This window comes from Cervus elaphus, chromosome 3, assembly GCF_910594005.1.
Source record: "Cervus elaphus chromosome 3, mCerEla1.1, whole genome shotgun sequence".
NCBI classification, from domain to species: domain Eukaryota; kingdom Metazoa; phylum Chordata; class Mammalia; order Artiodactyla; family Cervidae; genus Cervus; species Cervus elaphus.
The window spans coordinates 26,049,795-26,063,370 of record NC_057817.1 but is presented as its reverse complement, the minus strand read 5'-3'; the positions used below and the strand labels follow the sequence as shown (position 1 = coordinate 26,063,370).

At 39.6% G+C, this 13,576-nt stretch overlaps 2 pseudogenes; one reads left to right on the top strand and one right to left on the bottom strand.

Annotated features, from left to right (window-relative positions):
- Window positions 1–791: 791 nt before the first annotated feature.
- Window positions 792–2,122, top strand: LOC122686055 (annotated as a pseudogene).
- Window positions 2,123–4,156: 2,034 nt separating this feature from the next.
- On the bottom strand, window positions 4,157–6,718 carry LOC122686049 (annotated as a pseudogene).
- Window positions 6,719–13,576: the final 6,858 nt, after the last annotated feature.

Here is a 13,576-nt window from a genome sequence, read left to right as displayed (position 1 = left end):
ACTCATTGGAAAAGACCCTGATGCTGGGAGGGATTGGGGGCAGGAGGAGAAGGGGACGACAGAGGATGAGATGGCTGGATGGCATCACTGACTCAATGGGCATGAGTTTGAGTAAACTCTGGGAGTTTGTGATGGACAGGGAGGCCTGGTGTGCTGCGATTCATGGGGTCTCATTAAAAAGAGTTGGACACGGCTGAGCGACTGAACTGAACTGAACTGACTGATTCTTTGGTGCTCAGTCTATTTTAAGGTCCAACTTTCACATCTGTACATAACTATTGAAAAAACCAATACAGACTTTGATTGGCAAAGTGATCTCTCTGCTTTTTAAAACGCTGTCTAGGTTTGTCAGCTTTCCTTCCAAAGAACATGCATCTTCTAATTTCATGGCACGCATGGCATGCATGCCATGAAATTACAAATGTATACTCATGTCAAAATTTATGAAAATTTAGAAAAATTGACTGTATATTAATAGTCTATACACAGAAGAAGTAATGCCTCATTAAAAGTATTGTATAAAACAGAGCACCAGGGACTTCCCCGTGGTGCAGTGGTTAAGAACCTGCCTTCCAATGCAGGGGACAAAGGTTCAGTTCCTGGGTTGGGTAACTAAGATCCCACATGCCATGGGGCAACTAAGCCCACGTGTGCCACAATTAGAGAAAATCCGTGTGCTGCAAAAAAGGCAGCACACAAAAAAGGAGCCCCCATACTGCAGCGATCAGAGCACAATTTCCCTATATCTCATTGTGTGTAAAACATATTGTCCCTCCTGCCTCAGAGCAGCCATGATGGAACATCTGGGCAACAGTCCAAACTTCCTCTCAGAGGAGGATCTTGGACCTAAGGCAATAAATGGAGATTTTCAAAGTGCCACTGCTTTACGGGTGGACATATCTGATTCTCTTAGTGAGAGAGACAAAGTAAAATTCACTGTTCACACAAAGAGTTCATTGCCAAATTTTAAATAAAATGGGTTTTCTGTTGTTGGACAGCATGAGCAATTTACCTAGCTTGATTCTTCATTGAAAATGAAGACTATGCAGGTTACATTGTCCATCCAGCACTGCCGAGACCTGATTGTGATGCTTCAAGGGAAGAATTACAGAAACTTGGAAAAGGAGAAGGGTCTATAACAAAGGAAGAATCCACAAAGATGAAACAGGAGTCGGAAGCTGAGTATTCGGTGATATGCAAGAAGACCATGGCAATGCGTGAAGTGTTCCTGTGTTGTGTGGCAGCACATCCTATTTTATGGAAAGATTTAAATTACTACATCTTCTAGGAATTTAATAAAGATTTGAGTGTGGGAGGAAAAAAATAAAGAAGAGAAACTTGAAGATTTCTTTAAAAACATGGTTAAATCAGCAGATGGAGTAGTTTCTGGAGTAAAGGCTGTAGATGATTTCTTTGAACGTGAACGAATATTCCTTTTAGGATATCATAACCAAGCAACTTCACTTTCACTTTTCACTTTCCTGCATTGGAGAAGGAAATGGCAACCCACTCCAGTGTTCCTGCCTGGAGACTCCCAGGGACGGGGGAGCCTGGTGGGCTGCCGTCTATGGGGTCGCACAGAGTCGGACACGACTGAAGTGACTTAGCAGCAACAGTAGCAACCGAGTGAAGGGTACATCTGCTAAATCTGATAGGATGACAAGATCCCACAAAAGTGCTGGTGATGATTGCAGTAGAATTGGTTCTTCATTATCTGCTTTAGGAACTCAGGATTCTACAGATATATGCAAGTTTTTTCTTAAAGTTTCAGAACCATTTGATAAAACGGGAAAAACAGAAGCACAGGTATCAGCTGATGAGGACTTCAAACTTCCTGATCTTTTAAAATATTACTTAATAGAATTCAAACTGCTAAGAATCTCCTCTATCAAAGATGTAGGTCACTAGTGGATTATTAAAATGCTAACAAAGCACTGAGTAAAGCAAGATAGAAAAATAAAGATGCTCTGCATGTCCCAAACAATTATGCTGTCAGAAACTTGAAAAAATATCTGAATCTGCAAAACAAGAACACACGGATTTTAAAACAAAAAGAGTCACTGCATTCAGAAAAAAAATCAGTGTAACTGGCAGAGTTAGAACTGAAGCAAGCAAAGGGTAACCATAGTTGCTACAGAACTGCCTGGAGATGTTATGGAGACACATAAGCCACATGCCACCTTCCTTAAAAAGGGCTGCCTTCCTTCAGATTTAATTCTTTTAACAATTAAAACAATTTTTTTTTTCTATTTTTTTGGTCACACTGCATGGCATGTGAGATCTCAGTTCCACAACCAGAAATCAAATCTGCCATCCAGCAATGGAAGCACAGCATCTTACCTGGACCACCAGGGAAGTTCCCAGATTTAATTTTTTTTTCTTAATTATGTTAGTCATTTACTGCTCACTGGAAACAAAATAAACAGATGATCTCCCCTTTTTCTGAGAAACAATGGCCTGTGTGCTGCCCACGGGACCTGCAGACCTGCCCACCTGCGCCTGCGTCCCAGAGAAATGCGGATCATCGCACCCTCCTTGTCTTCAGATGCCCAAAGTGCTGTCTTTTTAAAAGTAGCCTTTGCCATATGACCCAGCAATCCCACTTCTGGGCATACACACCGAGGAAACCAGATCTGAAAGAGACACGTGCACCCTAATGTTCATCACAGCACTGTTTATAATAGCCAGGACATGGAAGCAACCTAGATGCCCATCAGCAGACGAATGGATAAGGAAGCTGTGGTACATGTACACCATGGAATATTACTCAGCCATTAAAAAGAATTCATTTGAATCAGTTCTAATGAGATGGATGAAACTGGAGCCCATTATACAGAGTGAAGTAAGCCAAAAAGATAAAGACCATTACAGTATATTAACACATATATATGGAATTTAGAAAGATGGTAATGATAACCCTATATACAAAACAGAAAAAGAGACACAGATGTACAGAACAGACTTTTGGACTCTGTGGGAGAAGGCAAGGGTGGGATGTTTCGAGAGAATAGCACTGAAACATGTATATTATCAAGGGTGAAACAGATCACCAGCCCAGGTTGGATGCAAGAGACAAGTGCTCGGGCCTGGTGCACTGGGAAGACCCAGAGGGATCGGGTAGAGAGGGAGGTGGGGGGCGGGGGGGAATCGGGATGGGGAATACATGTAAATCCATGGCTGATTCATGTCAATGTATGACAAAAACCACTACAATATTGTAAAGTAATTAGCCTCCAACTAATAAAAATAAATGAAAAAAAAAAAAAAGTAGCCTCTCAAAAAAAAAAAGTAGCCTCTCGAGCTGTGTTTATTTTGTAAATAGTATCCCTTATGGTTGTCAATCTGTTTTTTAACCTTTAAGTAATACCTGAAGTTTAACCCTTTCAAAATACATTGTTCAAACAAGGTGAGATTGCCGTTTGGGGGTTTTTTTTTAATTGTTTTTTTAAAAAAAGCATTGTACACCACCTTAGTTCACTCTTGTTTCCTGGTAAAGCATCTTAATCAGATTTATTTTTAATTAATGATCATTTCTTAAAGGTTTTGGGACAGACTCTATGTAATTTCTATAAGTACGATTTCTGAAGAAAAGCAAATGTATTAGTATGTTTGTCTTTTTTTTTTTAAGAAGCTGAATATTTTATTATTAAATTGTTTATTCTCCTGAAAGGCTATTGCTTCACTGTATAAAAATAGCACCAGCAAACACAGTATATTGCAAAATTAAGACAGTAATATTCTTCACCGGACACTATACAACTAACAAACTTTTCTCCACTGGCAGTTATTTCTAGTGGGAAGATCATTTTGACCTAAATCCAAGGATAGCTGTAAGCATGTTACAATGTCATATAAGGTATAAGATAACCATGTTATCCTTGAATTATATAATTTTTGTAATTAGTTTTACCAGAGATAATTTCAGGAATTCTGAATATTATAACTGGAGCCTAGCCTAAAAATCACAGGATGCTGTGGAAAAGATGCACAGTGTTTATCTGAAGACATTAGAAAGTTAAGGGGTATTTTCTTCAGTAAACATTGTTACAAGTAGTTTCTTTTGCTAAGTTGCTTTTTAAATATCTATCCACCACTAATTTAAGACAACTATGCTAGATTAAGTTGTTTCAAAGTAGTTCATTTAGGGGTTCCATTTTCATTCCTCAATAGATTTTCTGTATTTCTCATATGCTTCTTCACTCATTAGTTCATCTAGTTCTGAAGGGTTACTGAACGTCATCTTGATTAGCCAACCATCTTCATAACAAGACTTGTTGACAAGTCCTGGATTTTCTGCTAGAGCTGTATTAATTTCAGTTACTTCTCCTGATAGAGGGGAGTAGAGTTCACTAGCAGCTTTCACACTTTCCAAAGCACCAAACTCCTCTTGTTTGTTCAACTTTGTCCCAGCTTCAGGCAGACGACAGTAAACAACATCTCCCAAAGTTTCCTGTGCAAAATTGCTGATTCCCACTGTTCCAACACCGTCTTCTGTTGTTACCAATTCGTGTTTTTCTGTGAATTTCCGCACCGCAAGCAGAGCAGGGCCGGTGCGCAGTGCCCGGATGGCACCCGCCCGCAGTCCCCATGGCCGCGGCGAGCAGGGCGCGCGGGGTGCGGAGATGGCGCGCGGGGTGCGGAGATGGCGCGCAGGCTGCAGACCACGGCCCGCACGCTCCGCACCGCTTGCAGCGCCGTGTTCGCACGAGTACGTTTGTCTTAAACTCACAGACTAAATCAATTATTATCAAACAAACAGCGATAACAGTGAAATAAACAAACACATTGCCTTCTACACTCCAGAGCAGAGCTTCTCCCCCTAGTTGTCAGCTGCCCAGGGGCAAAGGCTGTGTCTCTCTGGTTCTTGATCTCTAGAATCTAGTACCTGGGACACAAGTTCTCAATGTGTAGTGAAGAGAACTAGGTATTTCCTCTGCAATTTACACTTTGGGAATTCCCATAGAATTCAAATGTTTGAGCAGCTTGCTAGACATTTATCAAATTGCCCAAAGTGAAAGAGCCATATCAGGAAGCCTAAGTAAAAAAAAAGTTTGAGCAGAAGTCAGTTCTCAGTGGTTCCAATTTTATATTTAACCATATAAAAAGTGAAGAAATGACATTGATTTGCTAACTGAAGTTGTTTCTGATGTCAACCAACTTTGAGTAGCATGTCTACAGGGGAGAAAGGAGCTCTAAGAGAGTAAAGGACTAGTGAGAAGAACATCTATGAGAATAGCAAGTGCTTAAGCTATAGATTGTAACTGTGGGCTTAGTATTATGATTTCATTAATACATATAGCTGGGAGAGTGCATATAATAGTGTATTCTCACATCGCACATTGTTATTCAACCTTATGATCTTTCCTCCTACTGCCCCCTCCATTAAAACCAGCTAATGCTAACACTCACAACTTCCATCCCCTTGGTCTTTAAATTGTATTATAACCAATAGCCTTTCCAAGTCTCTTATATTAATTAGAGGAATATACAGATGTGGCCTTACTGCTTTTAGATCAACTTCTCCCCTTCTGTTCTCATCCCATCTTCTTCCTCTTTCACCTGTCCTTGATGTTTTCATTTTCCTCACCCCAAATAAATCTATCCTTGAATCTCTTTCCCCTAAAATGCCAATCCCCTTTCACTCTTCAACCCATCATCTTTCCAAAGCTTCCTTCTCTGGTTTTTCCTATCTCAGTTTCTGGAGTCACGGACTACTCAGTCTCTCAAGCCAAAAACTTTGCAATTATCTTTAAGTCCCTCTCTTCCATAGCAAGTTGATCATCCAGGCTTGTGACCAGTTGAATTGTATTTCAGAAATATCTTGTGAATATATTTCTCTGTTGTCTCTTCTTTTGGCTCAGACTATGATCATCATTACCCTGAACTATTGCAACAACCGCTATGTACTTCTTTCTACCGGGCATCTTCCATCCTGCAGCCCAAACTTCTACACCTCCCCCACCACTGCCACCACCAGAATTATCTTTCTGAAATATGAATCCAGGTGGGTCACTCCTCTGCTCAAACTTTGCTTCTGCATTGCCCATAGGACAGAGGTCAAGCACTTGGGTGTGGCACTAACTGCCCATCAGTCAAACTCCCCGTCACTTACCCTGGGCTGCTGCCACATTGACTTGCCTATTTTCCTGTGCTCTGTGAAGCCACATATGTCTTCATACGTTGGTTCTTCTGTCTGAAATGCCCTTCTCCTTCTGGAAAATTTCTACTTGTTCTTCAATGCAGCTTAAATATCATCACTTCTGAGACAGCTGTGTTCCCCTCTAAAGAGTTGGATGGTCCCTCCTATGTATACTCCTGGCATTTTGTTTATACTTTCTTTTTTTTTTAAAAAAAGGGTTTTGCCTCTTTAAAAAGTTATTTATTTATTTATATGTATTTGGCTCCACCAGATATTAGATATTAGGCATGTGGGTTCTTTAGTTGCAGCATGTGGGATCTAGTTCCCTGACCAGGGATAGAACCCGGGCCCTTTGTATTGGGAGCCCAGAGTCTTAGCCATTGGAACACTACGGAAGGCCTTGTTCCTATTTTCATCTTAACGTTTATAATGTTAACGTTATAACGTTTATAATGTCATTTTAAAGTTCTTTTGAGAAATCTGTTTTCCTCTGCTACCTCTCTATAAGCTAAACTGATTCAGGACAGGAATCAAATTTACTTGTCTTGTATCTGCTGTGTCCAGAGCAATACCTGACATCTAGTAGAGACCAGTAAACATTTGTTGAGTGAGTGACTGAACCAGCAGCTGTTTTCTCTTGGGTAGTCCCAGGCAGCTTGTGTGAAGTTAATACTACTTCTTAAAATGTGCAAGAGAAAGTGCATTGCATAGATATGCTATAACTGCAGGATAATACACCCCAAAGACAAATGCAAATAATATTTGCTCTTTTTTTATCATTTGGATTAGCCGATGTTTTAGATGAACTACTATTCAGGATTAACTCTACCTCTACCTCCTCCCTGTAATGTTGATCTAGGTGAGTATATAATCCTTTCCTTAGATTATCCACACCACTGTACCTCACGCCCAGAGCAAATCGTTGAGAGTCATAAACACTGCCTCACTCGGGGATAGCAGATTTGGGTGCTCTTTCCTGCTCTAATATTTGTGAGTCATACTTGACAGAATTTGGCACAGATTAACTTACAGTTTTCCTGGCTGGAAGATTTATTTTAAATGTTTGCTGTTTTCACCTTCTAATTCTGAAATTTTTTTTTCCTTTCTGTTTTTTTTTCACTCCTACGTCTCAACCCTAGGAACAGGGACTGGAACATAGTAGGTATTTGACAAATAGTTGTTGAATGAGTGAGCATTTTTATAATTTTCAGATACATCATACATATAGAAAAGTGTATATATCAAATATAATCCTAAATAGGGTTTCCCTGGTGGCTGAGTGGTAAAGAGTCAGCTTGCCAATGCAGGAGACATGGGTTTGATCCCTGATCCAGGAAGATCCCACATGCTGCAGAACAACAAAGCCTGTTCACCACGACTACTGACCCTGTGTTCTGGAGCCCAGGAGCCACTACTAACTGAGCCTGTGTGCCACAACTACTGAAGCCTGAGCACCCCCGAGCCAGTTCTCCACAACAAGAGAAGCCACCGCAATGAGAAGCCTGTGTACTGTAACTAGAAAGTGGCCCCTGCTCTCCACAACTAGACAAAAGCCCACACAGCAACAGAGACCCAGCATGGCCAAAAATAAATAAATAAAATTAGTTTTAAAATATATATGTATAAAGTCTTAAATAAATAAAACAGATGCCCATGGACTTAATAAACAGATTCAGCAAAGTTGCAGGATACAAAATCAAGACACAAAAATCAGTTGCATTTCAATACACTAACAATGAACAATCCTAAGAAAATAATCCCATTTGTTGTTGTTGTTTAGTTGCTAAGTTGTATCTGACTCTTTTGTGACCTCATGGAAGTAGTCCTCCAGGCTCCTCTGTCCATGGAACTTGCCAGGCAAGAAGGCTGGAGTGGGTTGCCATTTCCTTCTTCAGGAGATCTTCCTGACCCAGGTATCGAATCCGTGTCTCCTGCATTGAAGGCAGATTCTTTACCACTGAGCCACCTGGGAAGCCCAATCCCACTTATAATAACATCAAAAATAATAAATCACTTAGGAATAAATGTATTATGTGTATATATTTAATGTATATAAATAAATGTATCATTTATATATATTAATTCCCCCCCCTGTATATTATGATGTTTTGACATCTTAAAAGACCTTTCTGGATGGGTTGAGACTGCCCTTCCTGGGCTAGCCAATTTTTAGAGAAAGTAAAAAAAAAAAACCCAGCTGGAAGCATGCCTTTGGTATGTAAACTAACCACCTGGCAGTCCTGCTTCCTCTCGCTAGCTAGTGCACCCCCAGAGGCAACATTCCTTTGCCTTTTCATTCTAGGACTAGATACCAGGCAACAAGAGACCATCTCTATAGCCCAAAGTCCACCAAAATTACTCAATCTAACCAACGCTAAATTGTTTACCTTTCCCGGCCTTGCCTTTTCTATGGAAATCCCAAGAAATTCTACAGCTTAAACTTTCCTCTCACTCCTGTCTTCTGCCTCCTGATCACCCTGGTGTTTTCCCTTGTGGTCCTACATGGGGTGCCTCCTGTTTCTAGCATGGGTGAATATAATATATAACTTCATTTTTCCTGAGCATACACTCTATCTCCTCCTGTGGTTACACCTGAGTGACTGTCTCATCAGTAAAATGCAAAACAAGAAACCTAATCAAGAAACTAAAGACTTGCACACTCTAAAACAATGCTGAAAGAAATTAAAGAAGACATAAATAAATCAGAAGATGTCCCATGTTCATAGATTAAAAGACTTAATATTGTTGAAAAGTCCATGCTACCCAAAGTGATCTACAGATTCAATGCAATCTCTATCAAAATCCCAATGGCCTTTTTTGCAAAAATAGGAAAAGAAACTTAAAATTCATATGTGATCTCAAAAAAACCCTGAATAACCAAAACAATTTTGAAAAAGAAAAACAAAAATGGAAGCCTCACAGTGTCTGATTTCAAAACATTTAAAAGATTTGCAGGAACTTCCTTGGTGTTCCAGTGGTTAAGAATTCACCTTCCAGTGCAGGAGATACAGATTCAATCCCTAGTCAGGGAACTAAGGTCCCATATGCTGGTGGGGCAACTAAGCCTACACACCACAGCTAGAGAAGCACCAAAATGAAGATCCAGCATGGCCAATAATTAAATAAAAGTTCATTTGTTAAAGAAGAAGAAGAAGAAACTACTGTAATCCAAACGGCATGGTTTTGGCATACAGACAGACATATAACCGGTGAATAGAACACAGAACCTGGTAACAAACCCTCAAATATATATATAGCCATAATCTTTGAAAAAGGTGCCAAGGCCACACAATGTGGAAAGAATAATGTCTTCAACATTATTATATTATATTATATTTATATATATATTATAATTATATTACATATATTATATCAATAGTATTACAATAGCTGGATATCCATGTGCAAAAGAATAAAATTGGACCCTTACTTTACAGCAGATACAAAAATTAACTAGAACTTAATTAAATACCTGCATATGAGATCTGAAACTATAAAACTCCTGGAAGAAAATAAAGAGGAAAGCTTTATGATACTGGATCTGGCAATGGTTTTCTGGATATGGCACCAAAAGCACATGCAACAAAAGCAAACAGAGACAAATGGGACCACATCAAACTTAAAAACTACTGTGCAGCAAAGGAAACAATAAATAGATTGAAAAGGCAACCTGTAGAATGGGAGAAAATATTTGCAAAAGATATATCTGATAAAGGATTAATATATAAAATATATAAGAAGCTAACAACTCGACAATAAAAAAAATCTAATTAGAAAATGGGGAGAGGGCTTTAATAGATATTTCTTCAAAGAAGATTTGCATATAGCCAAAAAGCATATAGAAATATTTTAAGTATTACAATCATTCAGTTCAGTTCAGTTCAGTCACTCAGTCATGTCCTACTCTTTGCGACCCCATGAATCTCGCAGCACGCCAGGCCTCCCTGTCCATCACCAATTCCTGGAGTTCACTCAAACTCATGTCCATTGAGTCGGTGATGCCATCCAGCCATCTCATCCTCTGTCATCCCCTTCTCCTCCTGCCCCCAGTCGCTCCCAGCATCAGGGCCTTTTCCAATGAGTCAGCTCTTCACATGAGGTGGCCAAAGTACTGGAGTTTCAGCTTTAGCATCAGTCCTTCCAATAAACACCCAGGACTGATCTCCTTTAGGATGGACTGGTTGGATCTCCTTGCAGTCCAAGGGACTCTCAAGAGTCTTCTCCAACACCACAGTTCAAAAGCAGCAGTTTTTTGGCGCTCAGCTTTCTTCACAGTCCACCTCCCACATCCATACATGACCACTGGAAAAACCATAGCCTTGACCAGACGGATCTTTGTTGGCAAGGTAATGTCTCTGCTTTTTAATATGCTATCTAGGTTGGTCATAACTTTCCTTCCAAGGAGTGAGCGTCTGTTAATTTTATGGCTGCAATCACCATCTGCAGTGATTTTGGAGCCCCCAAAAATAAAGTCTCTCACTGTTTCCACTGTTTCTCCATCTATTTGCATGAAATGATGGGACCGGATGCCATGATCTTAGTTTTCTGAATGTTGAGCTTTAAGCCAACTTTTTTACTCTCCTCTTTCACTTTCATTAAGAGGTTTTTTAGTTCCTCTTCACTTTCTTCCATAAGGGTGGTGTCATCTGCATATCTGAGGTTATTGATATTTCTCCCGGCAATCTTGATTCCAGCTTGTACTTCTTCCAGCCCAGCGTTTCTCATGATGTATTCTGCATATAAGTTAAATAAGCAGGGTGACAATATACAGCCTTGACTCCTTAGGGAAATGCAAATCAAGACTATAATCACCTGATACCTATTAAGAAAGCCACTGTCAAACAACAGCAAACAATAGAAAAAAAGTGCTGGTGAGGATGTGGAGAACTGGAACACTTGGGCCCTGTTGGTGGGAATGTTCAGCTACTAAATGTAAATATAAAATGATATGGAGGTTCCTCCAAAAATTAAAAATAGAACTATCATGATCTAGCAACCCCACTTCTGGGTATTCATCCAAAAGAATTGAAAACAAGATCTCACAGAGATATTTGCACATCCATGTTCCTTGCAGCATTATTCATAACAACCAAGAAATAGAAATAATCCAGTTGTTTGTCAACAGATGAATGGATAAAGGAACTGTAGAATGTAAACACAATGGAACATGACTTAGTCTTTATAAAAAGAAGGAGAGACTCTGCTTTGGGAAAGCAAGTTTCTCCTTACTTGCTGCAAGTAATAAGTCCTTCCTTCTCTGGAAAAAAAAAAAAAAAAGAAGGAAGCATTTTCTTGTGCTATAGAATGGATGAACTTTGTAGATATCATGTTCAGAGAAATAATTCAATAACAAAGAGAAAAGTACTGCCTGATCCCACTTTTTTTTTTTTTCTGATTCCACTTTTATGAGATATCTAAAATAGTCAAGCTCTTAGCAACAGGAAGTAGAATAGTGGTTGCCAGGGACTGGGAGAAGTGGTAAAGAATTGTTCAGTATGTAGAGTTTCAGTTTTGCAAGATGAAAAAGTTCTAGAGATGTGCTTTGTGCATATAGTTAACACTACTGTACTGCACACCTAAGGTTAAGATGGTAAATTTTTTGATCTATGTTTTTGATCTCACACACACACACAATGAATAGAGTTGCTGGCTGATATGTATCTTCAACTTTAGAAGATAAAACTAAATTGTTCCAAAGTGGTTGTGCCAATTATACTCTATCCAGCAGTGTATAAAAATTTTGCTCCTTATCCTCACCAACATTTGGTATTGTCATGCTTTTTAAATTTTGCCAATCTATGGGTAATTTCAATTTGCATTTTATTGATTACTATAGAGTTTGAACATCTTTTCAGATGTTAATTGACTATTTGGATTTCCACTTAAGTGAATGACCTACTCATGTCTTTTGCCCACAATGAAAAATGATTTTTTTTATCAATTCTTTATATATTCTGTGCACAAATTCTTTGTAAGTTATTGAATAGCAAATATCTCCTAGTTCATGGCTTGTCACTTTTTTGATGGAGGCCTTTAAAGAAAACACTTTTTAATGTAGTCAAGTTTACCCATCTCTTCTATTACAGTTTACTCTATTTACATCTTAGTTTAAGAAACCTTTCTTTACCCTGAAGTCATAGAGACATGTTTTGTGGAATTGATTTTTGAAGAAGTGTGAAAACGAAATAGGAATCCATCAAAAGAGGTACTTTTTCTTTACATAGAAGGCAGATGCCAAAGGTGGTCCATCTACACAGAATTAGAGCTGATGCTGCTTCAGAGAGAGTTGATCTAACCACAAGAAGGGTTTCTTATCTATGATGGCTTATTGAAGCAATGGAGTCTATTTCACTCTGCTTGGTAGTGGTGGTGGTTGCTTGGGGGTTGATGAATACTAGAGAGATAATTCAACTGGAGAGGAGAGGCTAAGAGTCAAGGGACAGACAAAATAATTCTCCAATTCTCAGTGAGCCTAAATATATTACTAATAAGCTGCAAGGAGCAAACTGAAAATAGTGTGTACCACCCTATCCAGGTCTCTCTGTCTCTGCTGGCATCCTTACCCCTTATCCTTCACCTGGAACTTTCTATCTAGTGAAAATAAAACAATCTAAATAGAATATGGCCAAAACCACAGTGGAAAGGATGAAAGGTAAAGCTTTGAGAGTTAGAAATACTCTTCCTGAGGAACAACAGAAATGTGGATTATCTTCCCTGGGACCTTTAAAAGTTGGACTAAAACAGCTTTGAGTGGAGAAAGGAGGAAACCTCTGGAGCTATTTGGATCCCTGTGGAGGACTTTCATTTGAGCAGAGGGCCAGGGAGGGAAGGTGTCTCATGACTGGATCAGCTGAAAAGTCCTTCTCCTTCAACTTGACCCAAGGTGGTTGCCCCAATGGGGAGAACATTTCAGAAGGAGTCAGCGGACAAGGTTTGGGGAAGAAGAGGATACAGACAGAAAGACTGGCCTCTAGAGCTCCTAAAGCAAAACAGAAGGAGTGGAGTGAAAAGCTCTAGAGGGGTAGACTGACAGAGACAGGATGAGTGACGCTCCTGGCTCCTCCAAAGGGACATCACCATCAATCTTTAGTTTTTCATCCTAGGCAAGTGAAGGGGAGCAAGAGAGGAAGGACAATGCAATGTAAATTATTACACAGCCCTTGGCTTTCAGAGTCCTGCCAGTAAAAGAGGTTTATGGAGTGAAGCTTCGCGCATAGAGTTCTAGAAAATGCTCACACCGCCTTCAGACACCTTTCTTTACATTTGTGCACTCGTACATGGACCCTCTCCATGTGCAGACTCAGACACTTATGCCAATAGAAAGAGCAGATGTGCAATAGCGTGCAACATAATTTCACTACACTTTTCAGATACAATCCTGTCCATTCTTGTGTTTCCACACAGGCTCCAGGCTAGATCCAACCACTGACATGGGTT